Genomic DNA, 13,650 nt, shown 5'->3' with positions numbered 1-13,650 from the left:
ATCAGGCAGAATCCGCACGGGCCTATACCTGCAGTAGTTACGCATAAAGCGTAATAGGTGTAATAACGATAAGGAGCCCTTTTCTTATTTGTTTGCTGTACACTAATATATATACCCGTTTGCAATCAGGAGTTCAGCATGCTGCAAAATTGGATGGGATTTAGATTCCCAAGTTAAATTGGAATTATACGCACAGATAAAGATAAAAGTAAATTATAAAAGACGTAAGATAAGAGTAGATGGTTAGTAGATAGATAGATAGATTTATTTTAAGTTGCCAAAGATAAAAACGTATAAACTAAATATAATAACACATAGGACAAATAAAGTCGGAACTTAAAATAATCGTGAGCTAAATCCTCCGTCGAACTGACGACAGAAATTACAGCTCGATTTAATAACATCCGATTAATATTATTAGTAAGATTCTTAACCCCTCACTGTTAAATTAGAAAAGGCCGTTTTATTTCAAAAAAAGTTATACTTTAGTAGAAAACTATTTAACTAATAATCTAGGAATGCTAGCTACCTGGAATGCGCTACTATAGTAAAAGATGAAACCGCCCTAGTTGAAGGATTGAAAGGATAAATTTTCTCTCTTTAAAGCGACAGACGCTGCCTGGTTACATAAGGTAATTTTGATACAATTTAATACCAATGAGACCTCTAGGCGTAGACTTCTGGAATATTTCTTTAGAAATAGGAAGCTTAAACTTTGCCTTAAATGAAGTTATTTTACACTATCACTAAATGCCTACCTGATTTTGTGATTTAAAAACATTGTTAATTCATTTTTAACATTTGAAATCCGTTAAGCTGCTTACTCTCAAATTAGGAGTAAGGTACGAGTACCAACAAGTGTACGCTCTTTATAGAGTCATAATAACCGTCCGGAATGACAGGAAAAGCAGGAGATGCAGGCCTCGGGCTTCCATTATTTGGTATAGTGTAGATAGAAACTACTAAAAACCACCAGCGGAGAGAGGCAGCCTTAACCACAAAACTCGAGCCCACTTGTAGACACTGGCCAGCTCCTCTGCCGGACAAGCGCCTCGACTACGCTTTAACCTCTAGTCTGTTAGACCATATCTTCAAACCTTTCCAAAAGGTTAAAAATGAGTTCTATATATGTATATATGGGTATAATTTAGGTGTGAGACCTTTTTTTTTGTTTCGTATAAATATGTTTAATCTGGTTCTAGTTAGATACAAGCTCAAACCAGTAATTGCCATATTTGTAAGATATTGGTTAAAATAGTCTATACCAAAATAATCACATAATTAATTTTTTATGGTAATTATTCGTTCAAGAACGTGTATGTTTTTATCTGTATATGTTAGGCGTTTTATGAATATTTGTAGATATTATTATCCTATGTAATATGTGCTAAAGAGCTTTATCTTATTACCTAGAAGTCTTTTCTATTATTCGCTTATATAAATGTTAATAATTTTACTATTTTTACTAATGGTGACACGTTATCAGTAATTTTTGTGAGTTGTGCTCATCTTTAAGTCACCCTTTTAAATTTTCATTAAAGTCTTCGTAGTAAAACCAAATTTTAAAAAAGGTAAGATTTGAAAATTTTGTTTTTTTATATACTTATAATTAGCGCGTGTGCGGGAAGGGGAATAAAAGCCAAAAATCGAAGTTTTAAAAAATTGAAGTTAAAGTTTACAATTTGTAACTCAGGTTTTAAACTGGTGTCTAGTTTTGTGGTAACTTGAAACAAAAATGCCTTAAAAATGTTTTTTTAAAATTGTTATTCTATTTCAAATACAAGAAAAAAGGGGAGTTAAACCGTTAAATACTATTTAGCATTGCGAAAGAGGTTACACGTATTTTTCTAGACTTTTTCCTATTAAAAACTAAATAATTAAAAAAATTCAATTTTTAGTTTTTTTATAAAATAGTTGCAAAGTTAATTAACTCCTTTTATAACTCAGGTTTTAAATTTATGTCTAGTTTTTGCTAACATAAAACAACAATGAATTAGAAAATGTCTTTTTTGAATTATTATTCGTTTTCATTTACAGGAAAAAAAAATATTTTTACACTGTTAAACACTATTATGCTTTGCGAAAGAGGTTACATGTACTTTTCTACAATTTTTTACTAAGAACTATATAATTAAAAAAAAGTCCAGTTCTTAGTTTTTAATTATAAATTGGTTATAAATTTTATTAAAAAAAATAAATCACCTAAATACTGCCATTTGTCGCTTCCTCCTCTAACGAATTCAACTTAATATATGGGAAAATTTTGAAAAATTACGTTTTTTTTTGGGTATTTTTGCAGTGGGACTGTTAAGATAAAGTTGGCATTGACTTTTGACTAATCTGAGTATTTCTACGACGTAAGCTAAGTTTACGTGAAGGGCTGCAGTATCTAGTGCTTTCATTGTTTCCTGATTTGGATATTTCTTTGTTTTTTATACAATCTAAAATGATATAGTCGCATCCATATAATCTAACTGGAAACACTAACTTTATATAAGTAGGCCTTTTCTTCTTTCTTTTCGTGTTCTTTTCCTTTTTATTCTTTTTGTTCTTGTTTGTTTATATTTATTTTTGTTTTAATAGTTAACAGCTAAGCTCTAATAACAACTATATCAAAGCATCGCTCAAGTTTTTGTAGTAAATAAATTGTCTGTTAAGGCTGGGAAAACTGGAGTATAAGAAAATCCTCGGATTGACATGCCATGCCATTATTTCTAGCATAGACCCGAGTCTATGAATATCGTTCGGGAGATTCGCGGTTTGGACAAGTTGGGCAGTGCAATAATATAAGTATCTAAAAGTATTAATAAGAAAAGATATACATATTCACAGGCACGAACAAAAAACGAATACAAAGAAAAAAGAACAAGAAAAGAAAGAAGAAAAAGATATACTAAAAGTTTGTATTTCCTTATGTATATATCCAATTGGGTTATATGGATGCGTTTTTTTTAAATTCTATTACAGTGTATATAAACAAAAAATATATAATATAAGGAAGCATAGCACCATCTTGTTCAAAACTACTTTCACAGAGAAGGCATGTTTTTTAACTTTTGAAGAAGAGTTTGCAAACAAGAAACCGGATGATGAAGCTATTAGATCATTAATGAACCTCATTAATATTGAATGTCAAGATAGGAATGCAAAAATTAGTGAATTATGAAACCAACCATATTTCTAGGAGGAGCCCTATTAAAATGACGGGGGGTGCGTGCATCCTTTAAGGAGCACATATTGTTAAGTCGAAATTGTTCTAAATTTAAGTTTGGAGAGCGTTGTAGTCTCTGCATTTTCATGGGAAATTACAACTCAACAAGGTGTGCGGTACATGAGATGTAGCCTTGGTACAAGCTGAAGCTGTCTTTTAAGATAAGGACGGTGGAACTACCAATACAACGACAAGTAAAAAGTATACAAGAGCAAAGATTTCGAAAATTTAAATGTTTGCAAATGTCGAAGAGCTGGGCTACTACTAGACAATGCAGGAACCAAAACTTTAAGAGAAGAATTAAAAGCGGAAGCTCTAGTACAAGTAATATTTACTTGAATTCGGGTGCTAACCGCCATATACTTAATGAGTTGAACCTTATAAAGGATTTCCAATCCAACTAATGAATTAGTTATTGGCATAAAAGGCCCTATACCAGCCTTAGGTTTCGTATAATTTTCTAATAAAAAAAGACACTTGATGTACCTACGGCGACAGACAACCTGGATGGTGTGAAAAACTAAGTGATGGGGACAAGGTAGTAATTTTGACTTTAAAGAAAAGTCTCTAACATAAAGGGCATGGGGCTAGCTTTTATGAAAAATGTCATCAGTTATGACTGCCAGCAGAAAGTTATACGGTTGCTATTACCTGGAGGGAGTTAAAGCATTACGCTCTATACATGAATAGCATGATATTTTGGGTCATATTAAGTTAAATAAACTAAGAGAATTCTTTAATAAATACGGCATTAACGTCAAAATGGAGAAACTTTCCTGCATACCTTGTGCAGAAAAGAACTTGCACCGTAAATCTGTGCGAAAATCGAAATATAGTGACCACGTTGAGATCTCCGCCGAGTCTCACCTAGATTTCGATGTATGTGGTCTGTGGCCAAATTCACTAACTGTGACAACGTACATTCTTACCGTAATATGCATAGGGGCACGGTTTGATAATGTTATACCAATTTCCTTTTAAACCTACAGTGCTCATAGCGATTAGTAAATCCCTATATGGTTTCATCTTTGAGAATGTTCACTCAGATAACGGGACCAAGTATATAAATAAGACTTTCCTTGATATATGAATGCAATGAAGATTAAAACAATAATTCACGTCTCTAGCAACGTCATCGCATTACCCTATTGTGGAATGCTACAAAGGTATTGAAGGAAATGGCTAAGGCTATGCTTCACAGAGCAAAACTATCGGATACGCAAAATGCGAATGACAGGAAATATATTCGGTTACTCCTGACTGAGAGTTCGAGTAAGCGAAGTTGTTTACTCGATCAAGCACAAGGCAAAGTAATTTATAAGTGAATAATAAAAAATAATTAAACTGACTATACATTTTTAGTTCACCTATCTTTTACAAACACGAGGGCAATGGTAGGATGTCACCCAACTCTAGAAACGAAGTACTTTTTGGGTCCAGCATTAAACTCTTGTGGAAGATGCGCACGAACACGAACTAAGAGTTACACAATCAAAAGGGTTATAAGGAGCAGGAGATTTAAGATAATCGGTAATAGTAATCTTAAAAATCATCGGGTAAAGGTGGCAATAAGAATCCAGAGGCTTTTCTGTTGATGGAAGATCGGTCGCAGAACTAAACGAAGCGATTAACCTAGTCATTGACTCCACCCAAGGAGAGAAAAAACTTTGTTGGCAAAATACAGGCTAAGGAAAAGGTATAAGCAAGTTTCAAAACGAATGACCCAGGGGAGTTGAGGTACTTCATGGAGACGGAAACTTGAAGTGGTTTTCGGGCAGGGTGCAGGATATTTAAGTCGTATATGAAAAAGCCTCGAAAACCGTCATTCGACGATGGGGTATTGGAGTTATACCAGAAAATGCCAAAATACAAGGGACGGACAGCGGCAAAGTTGCTATTACCCAATCCCCAAGAACACTTTAGGAAGCTATGAACCTTCAGAAATGGGGGTCTTAAATGCTAACGGAACTTAAAGTCTTGGATCGGGTTGGTACTTGGGAGGTTAGTGAGCTGTCTTTAAGGTATAGCTTTCTAACGACCACATTAAAGTTTTCCATAAAGCCAGATGGGAGGCTAAAAATCAGGTTGTACGTCCGGGGTTTAATTGCCCCGTAATCTCCAAGGAGGCGGTTAGGCTTATTATTAAAGCATGGCCGAATTAAATGAACTGCCAACGACCACAGTTAAAATGCATATGCGCACACTAATATGGATTACACCGTATACCTTAAAGTCTCAGTGGGTTTTTTATTAATACATCCTTTGGTAACTTGTTTTAAATGCCTTAAACTAGTAAAAACAATGTATGGCGCGAAACAAGCTAGAATATTAGGGCTTAAATACATAGTGCACAAGCTGAAGGGACTTAACTTTAAAGGGGTGAAAAAAGAGCCTTACCTGATTATCAATCGCCGAGAAAACCCAGTCTACACTAGCTAGAGCAGTTGAATCCTCGATATAATAATTAAAATTGAAAATATTAAGGAGGCCCCCAATTCAGTCTTTTTGGGCCAAAATTCTTAATATTCAAAGAACATCTTAAGTTGACCCAAGAAAAGTTCGTCGTTGATCTTTCACTTGACTATGGTTTAAACGAGTGAAAACTAGTAAAATACCCTATGCACAACGTTAAATTGGAAAAGCAGGAGTTGATTCCTGAACATTATTCTTACAGGGAGTTAGTAGGGTCATTACAATATCTAGAAACATGCACCAGACTGAACATACAGTTGGCGGTAGATAAGTTATCGCAACATCTCAGTTCGTATGAAAATCAATATTGGGAGGCAGAAAAATGCGTTATGAGGTACTTTAAGGGCACAAGATACAATCTATTAATGTACCCAAGGTGAGGGCCCTTTATATTTATATCTACTCAGATATAAATTATGGCTTCGGAAAGATCGCTACTTCCGTTTCGCTACATTTACAGTTTCAAGTGAATTTCCTTTGTTTGAGAAACAAAGAAAGAGGAAAAATAGTTGCATCTTCCTCCACAGAGGGAAAGTATACTGCCGTAGACAAAAACTATTAAATGAGTTAAGTAAGTTACAGCGCTACTGGGGCTATATACGTTGGTAACCAGCCCAGTATACATATTGCCAACAATTGTAGTGGAACTATTAAGACATATTGATGTAATATTTCACTACGTTAAAAGGACAAAATTAAAAAAGAAAAACTTATTAAGTTTTCCTTACTAAGGAAATGCATGCTGACTTCTTAACGAAGAGCACCGTTAATCCTCAATATACCAAACTGCAAAACAGACTCATGTACGGTAACGGTCCATATATGAGGCTGGGAGGCAGATACTACGTTCACTTATATGAACATTTTTTTAATTTATATCAATTGAATATAATATAATAGCATCCATATAATCTAATTAAAAATACTCACTTTTAATAACAGCTTCATCTAGTCTGTTTATTGTTTTATTATTCTATACTTATTCTTTCCTTTTTTTCTAGTGCGGTTGCAGAATAGTTTAGCAAATTGGTTACCTCTCTTTTATATCAGTCTTATTGTTATAAGCGCTATAGTCAGCTCGTACTACGCGAGCGGGGTCTTAACTAACACAGATTTTTTTGTATATTTTTCATTTGCAATGTTTATACTAAAATAATAAGTGGGGTTGTTTTTTTATATCTTGGCAAGTTAACTTCTATATCTTTAAATGACTTAAAATTTGAGCTTACAAAACTGATGAATAGTAATTTTTTAACCTTGTTAGGTTTGGTTTAATCCTTAAAATCTTCCCACAGAGCAGCAAATAAATAAAGAAGCTAGGGGAACCCTTTATAATTGTAGGCAATGTGGACGGTGTTGAAGTTCTTGCCTAACATGGAAAGACAACAAAATTGTAAATATTCACAATTTTCGGGACAGCAACCACTAACCACCGTTCGTTGATTGGGGAGAAAATGAATAGTATTAACAAGTTACTATCCAGATATTTGTTATATACAACAAGCATAGGTGGAGTAGATGTATTTGATAGTCATAATGGACGTCACAAATCAGGCTAAAATCAAAAAGTGGCACTTTAGAATATTTTTTTACAAGTGAATGTATGGATTCTGTGCAAAAGGGTCTATTTGGTAAAAAAAATACGGCCACTAAACCAAGAAAACTTTAGAATTCAGGCAACCCCTGTGCAAAGTTGTAATAATTCATCTAAAGAGGACGACCACTTTTACGATTCTGGAGATTGTAAGGTTCCCTGACGATACTTATCGCCCAAAGATGAACTTACAAGTTTAAATATATATTAAGGAGAAAAAAACAAAATGCAAAGTAATCAACTTTATACCAAAAGACTACAGAGCTAAGACCTTAGAGCAAGAGCGGAGCTACTGCACAATTATATCATAGTTGTGCAGAGGCGGAAATAGATTTTAGATATCGGATGTAGAAGCAAAAGTAACAAAATTCGTGATGGGCGCTTTACATAAAGAAGGTAAGAGTATCATCCCCACTTCTCCAAAGTTAGAAGCCTTTAATATCTGTTTAAGCGCTAAAAACGCATATCATAAAAATTTCTTGCATAACATCATATTAAATGAATATGAGGATAGGGATTCATGCTAGATTCATAGCAACCACCAAGCGGTGAAATAAAAAACTCCTTAGATATAAGAAAACGATTAACTCCACCAGCTATAGTACCCCCTCCTATTAAGTAAGAAAAAATTCGCGTAAATCCTACATATAAAAACTTGACTTATGTACACCGCTTATAATGAACATTACACCTATATACCTCATTAAATAATCTAGTTATCCGCGAGTTTTGAAAGAAGTGAAAACATCATTGTACCATCGCAAAGTGCATATTGTATTATCTATTAAACAAAATTTATGAACTTTTTTAAGTAAAAACGCAAAGTACATATTTTTTTTTACTATTTTACCTTTTATTTTTACAACTATTGAAAAACGAAAATAAAAATTATAGAAATAAAAATCATTCATGTAAAGGTTATAACCGGTTGCCCAAAGTTTTAGGAGTAAGCCCCTATTTTATATTGTTTAAAGGGAACCCTGACTACGGTAGGCAAGCCAGAAAGATAAAATATAGAAAAACAGGGAATCAGCAAATAGAAAAACGTTAAAAGAAGGAAGAAATGCAAAAAAGTTAATACTCTGAAAAATGAGTGGACAAGAGGATTGAATGAAGAAGGTCTATGACAAAAAAGTAAGGGTTAAATCGGACTTAAAAGTTGGTGACAGCGTTTACGTAATTACAAAAAGGGGCAAAAGTCTAATTTGAAAATTTTAAATGGTCCAGCAAAGGTTCTAAAGACTCTGAAGTTTGGTAAATATTTAGTTCGCCTAGATGGAACTAATAAATTTATCATCGCAATCAATTAAAACTTGTGAAACTTACGACAACAGAATATAATTATCGGATTTTAGGCAGACTGGCTAGTAAAATATAAGTAGCAGAATTACTTAACTCACCTAAATTAACTATTTTTTACGGGTAAGAAAAAAAATATTAGCCTATTTTTAAAGCGAAAAGTGCTTGGAATAAGTGGCTGCAGTGATGAATAGCTTTGTCGACTTTAGTAGGGGGAAAATGTTTAAACCCATATATTCCACCCATTATGGAACTTTTTAAGGAATAAAAAACCAGGCTACGGGACCACGAGGGTCTGTAGTTAATTCACTATTTATGTGAAATAGTAAATGAGCGGGGTGTAGTTGGAAAATGCACATAACTTAGTGAGGGCTAAGTTGTAAAATTATATATACATGAGCTAGCCTATGGCGCTGCTTGATAGAAATTTTTTTTTGGGGGTGTGGGGTGGCCTGCTTTTTGCGTTGAGAGTGTGCTGAAATTTAAGTTTATTAATAGTTTCCGTACTAAATAATTTGGTCACTATAATAGATAATAACAGTGCACGAAATATAACACATAAAAATTATAATGAAAGATTTTTGACCGGATACTCAAGTATTTATCTTAAACTTTATATGGTCTTCTTACCTTTAGAGTTTCGTAAGTTTTATTAATTATTTAATGATATTAAGGTAATTTGATTTACTTGATAATTATCAAGTTTTACCTAACTTTTCAAATTTGAAGCAACTAGATGGCGTTAGAAGTGAGATAGAGTTTTTTATCCTCAGTTAACGAAACTATTATTACTTTTATTAATAAGTATATTAACCTTAAAGGTTTTAATATTGTATGTAATTTTTCTGTAGAAATTTTTAGGGGAAAAGGGAATTTATTATTATAAAAATAATAGCATTCTTTATCCTATTATCGTTTTAGTAGTAGTTTTTACTGCTTAAAAACTTTGTTTATTAATAATAACGATCAGTTGTTACAAAATAATTTGCTACAGTAAAATAAAAAAACTTTTATACCCTTTTACTACTTGATATTAGGAAAGTCACCAAAATTCATGGCAATGTTTGGCATAGAACCCAACAGCAGTAGCCATCTTCCTTCGCAAATGAAAGTATAATAATTAAGATTATCAGTGAAGTATAAATAAAGATAACAACCCACCGGAATTGTATATACTTGATTTTTTTCTGCATGTGTTTTGGGTAGGACATATATTGGTATGAAGGGACAGCCTATTGAATATATATACCTTGTATATTGTTTGATAACTTTATATAGATTTAATCCTACCTGGAGTATAATACTTTTACGCTTTTTGCAACAACTACTTGTGTTAGTGCCATTAAAGGAGGAGAGGAGTACTAGTAAGAATGTTAACCACCTTTAAATATTAAACTTAAACAAGGTCCGCAACTCATTGCTGAGGAACATGTCTAAACAATTCAGTGTTCTTACTGAAACTTCCAAGCAAGCCGCCACCAATATGAATTTTACAGTGAGGTCTAGCACCTACTGATGCATTCTTACAAGGTTTATGTACTTTGCGCGAGGTGGAAAAATAGTCGAGCAATATGTGTACTAATTAAGGCTTCATTTTCAATCTAAAATCACAAGACTTTAAAAACTCTTTTGTATGCCTCATGCCACGTACTCGTCTTTAAAAAGTATTTCTACTCGCAAAAGCGCTTTAAACAAGGGCTAGAGTTATACGAAAGGGTAGCATCACACAAATGTTTTTATTAAAATAGAGCCTTTAAACGCAAATGTATAACATCATGAATAATTCAGTATAGACAACAAAAATGAGTAATAACTATGAAAAAAATCTAATTTCTTTTTGTTTATAACCCTGAAAAATACGTAAGCCAGAAAGAAACTACTGAGAACAAACATTTTTGGAGCTATATACAAAGCGAGAAAGCATGCTAAAGTAGACCCGTACTATCACATTTTGTCTTCTATCGAAAGTCGAACTAGTGAAACATTAAGGCAAATACCGTTAATATTCTATATTAAATAAAACATATTTGTTTACCAAATTGTATAAAATTTAAATTTAAAATATAAATTTAAAATTCAGACTTTGCTCATGTGAGCGAAGCAATGAGAACACAACATACCCTCTAAGTATACTGCCGGGCTTATTAACACAAATCTTAGCTCAATGTTGATGGGGTTGAGAAGTAAATTTGTTCAGTTGAATAATTCTTTAATATACCGTAATAATTTTTTGATATACACACACGTTCACTGCTCTTTGGGCACTCAAATTAGCAGAAATTACTATATTGCTAAAAAACCTAAAAAGAGAAGGAAATTGTTGTATGAGCAGCACGTTTTAATTCAAGCGAGAAAAGGTTTATAGCTGGTTATTTTACTTAGCAAGGTTAATTACTGCAAAAGAAATAATAGTTTTTTTTTTATCTTCACCTTAATCTCCATTTAACATTAAATTTTTCAAGCCGAATTTTATCAAAAATTGAAAGACGAGGAAATTTGTAAAAATAATAAACCGTTAGAATTTGACGCGGTATTCTTTAATCTTCCTTATATTAGTTTATTAGAATTTTTGTTTTTGTTTGTACAAAAATAAAGAAGAATTCATAACTGATATTTTAATGGAGTTGCTTAAAAAATTTTTTGTTATTTTTTTAAATACTTTAATACTGATTAACTAGCTTTATCGGCGCTTTGTAAAACTTGTCCATCCAGACATCTGGCAAAGAGAAGGGTTCTATATAATTTTTTACATAAAAAATTACACCTATTTTTGTTTACCAGATCACTAACTATGTAAGCTTTTGCTTAAGAACTTTTTAATTCTATTTTTTTTTATTATGAAAAATCTAGAAAACACTTCCTAGAAACAAACTCAAAATCTTTACAAAAGATGTCCGAGTTGATTTGTAAACTAAAAACAAAGAATATATTTCCAACTTTTTTTTGTAATATTTAGCTTCTCTAAACATATTTTTTTACCAGTACTCCAATTCTTTTTGATTTATTATAAGTAGGCAAACCGCATTATCCGGAGGCTGAAAATATTTTCCTGCCCTTTTACATACATACGACTGCTAAAGAAGAATTTGGTTTAAAATAAATTCATTAATAAGATCTTTATTAAGGCTTCTTCCTTGTATAAAGGGTCTTTCCCTAGAACAAGAAAACTTGTACACTTTAAAACGTTTCTGAACGGCAACGATTGCCGTAAAGACGTTGCTAACTCGTTTGAAGAATTATTTTCTAGCTGTCGTATGCAATATATGTTAGTTGGTTATTCTTTCTTTTATTAATAATATCCAGAAATCGAACCAACCAAATTTCTGTGGGGAACTAAGTTTTGGGGAACTGAAGTTTGAATTCACTAATGAAGCATTTGATTAATTTTTAAATCCTCATTTAAATGTTATCATCCTAATGAAAAATTATTATAAGTAAAACTTAGTTTATTATTGCCTTTTTTTTAAAAGAAGCGAAGTGAATATAAAAATTTACAGAGACTTTTTATAGTTAAGTGCTCTAGTAAACATGTTAAAAGCTTTTTAATAATAATGTCCCCGTGGGTTATATGAGTTGAGGATGAAGGTCAATCAAAGCAACTTAAATTAAGCCTCGAAGACAAAAATGGCTGTCCATCTAAGACTTCTAGGGCTTGCCTTCTGCTTAGGAACTGAATTTACGAAAACTAGCAGAAATTTTGTTTTTTTTAGTATTTTTGGAAGGGGTCCCTCTTATGCTCTTTTAGCTAACAACGCTTTTTAGACGACTTAAAGAAATAACTCCTTACTAGAGTTCAGTATTATTGCTGGGTTCTCATTGTATAGGGTAAAGCTATTGAATAGTTCTTAATTTAAAACCTATAACTTTATAAATTACGATCTAGAAGAAGCTCTACTGTTATCGGTAGTTGATAACGTTTATTAAGAAAGGTCGTAGGATCTGAACAACCTAATTTTTTTTTTTGTCGTGCTGGTGAAAGAGTTTTCGTTAAAGCTTAATATTTCATTCTACTTAATAAAACCCAATAATACGGGAAAAGTTTACAGATACACTAATTATAAAGCTACCAGTTCCGAAGTTGAAGCTTGTAAATATATATTACCACTGCACGAAATGCACCCCGTAACCGCAAAAAAAAGGCTTGGAAGACACCGCCATTAAACCGTTAAATAAAGTAAAATATCCTATTACATGAGAAAAAAGTAGATGATCCGAGCAACATATACCAATCATTAAATTTCCAAAAAACTAGTACTAATTATAACTTGCAACCGCCGTTATAAGAATATTATCACCACACGTTGGCAAAAATACTATTTAAAAAGACAAACCTTAAAAAATTTTCTATTACGTTCTTAAAACGAATGGGTCATTAGTTAAAAAATATATATGCAATAGTATACTCAGCTTATGAAAAATTTAAAAATAATGCTAATAAAATGGCCAAAAAACCAAATTAATCTGAACTACCAACCTTAACATCGCAATTAAATCCGTACTTATTTAAGACCTTGCTATAAGAGAGATCTGGCTTCAGTTAGTGAGAGTTATTAAATATATAGTAAATAAATGAAATCAAGAAAAAAGCATCTTGTTTTACTTATACTATTCTTATGTCTTGCTTTTTTAGTTATTTTCCAATTTATTCTTTTGTACCCTTCAATAGTTATTTTTTCTTTACATAAAGGATTTCTTGGCTTTATGAGTAAAGCTATTTATACCTTCTATAATCTAACTAAAAAACGCATTTCTATGTTTATTTAAATATGTTAGTTCTTTCAAAGAACTTTTAGATAGAAAACTTTTATAAAATATTCTATAAAAAAACTTTAACTATTATGTAGTTACAACGCAGAAGACAACTACACACCCGTTATAGCTTAGGTGCGAGCCTTTTGTTTGTCTTATTATAAAAGACAGTTCCTGGTGTTGGAACGAGTCAAGAATACTTCGAATACTCGAGCACTAACCAAGAACGGTAGCAAACATTACAAAATAGGTTTCAATAGATAAAAAGGTGCCATTATTTTCTAGCACTAACCTAGAAAAACTAGCGCTTACGCGTGTCACGTGG

The 13,650-nt window shown here is 32.3% G+C and overlaps 1 long non-coding RNA gene across 3 annotated transcripts; it reads left to right on the top strand.

Moving 5' to 3' along the window:
* The first annotated feature begins 10,666 nt into the window (after positions 1-10,666).
* LOC135121001 (uncharacterized) lies at positions 10,667-11,949 on the top strand. Of its 3 annotated transcripts, none has more exons than XR_010278818.1 (7): positions 10,667-10,933; positions 11,039-11,106; positions 11,255-11,307; positions 11,427-11,521; positions 11,591-11,665; positions 11,721-11,828; positions 11,880-11,949. It is a non-coding gene; the product is annotated as an uncharacterized LOC135121001 (long non-coding RNA). The 3 variants fall into 3 exon arrangements; XR_010278817.1 differs by having other exon boundaries at positions 11,588-11,665; XR_010278819.1 differs by having other exon boundaries at positions 10,667-10,962; positions 11,588-11,665.
* The last annotated feature ends 1,701 nt before the right edge of the window (positions 11,950-13,650 follow it).

This window comes from Zophobas morio, unplaced genomic scaffold (assembly GCF_036711695.1).
Source record: "Zophobas morio isolate AGI-343-1 ecotype UQ-CSIRO unplaced genomic scaffold, CSIRO_AGI_Zmor_V1 ptg000476l, whole genome shotgun sequence".
Taxonomy (NCBI): Eukaryota; Metazoa; Arthropoda; class Insecta; order Coleoptera; family Tenebrionidae; genus Zophobas; species Zophobas morio.
This window is presented reverse-complemented; position numbering and strand designations above follow the sequence as displayed.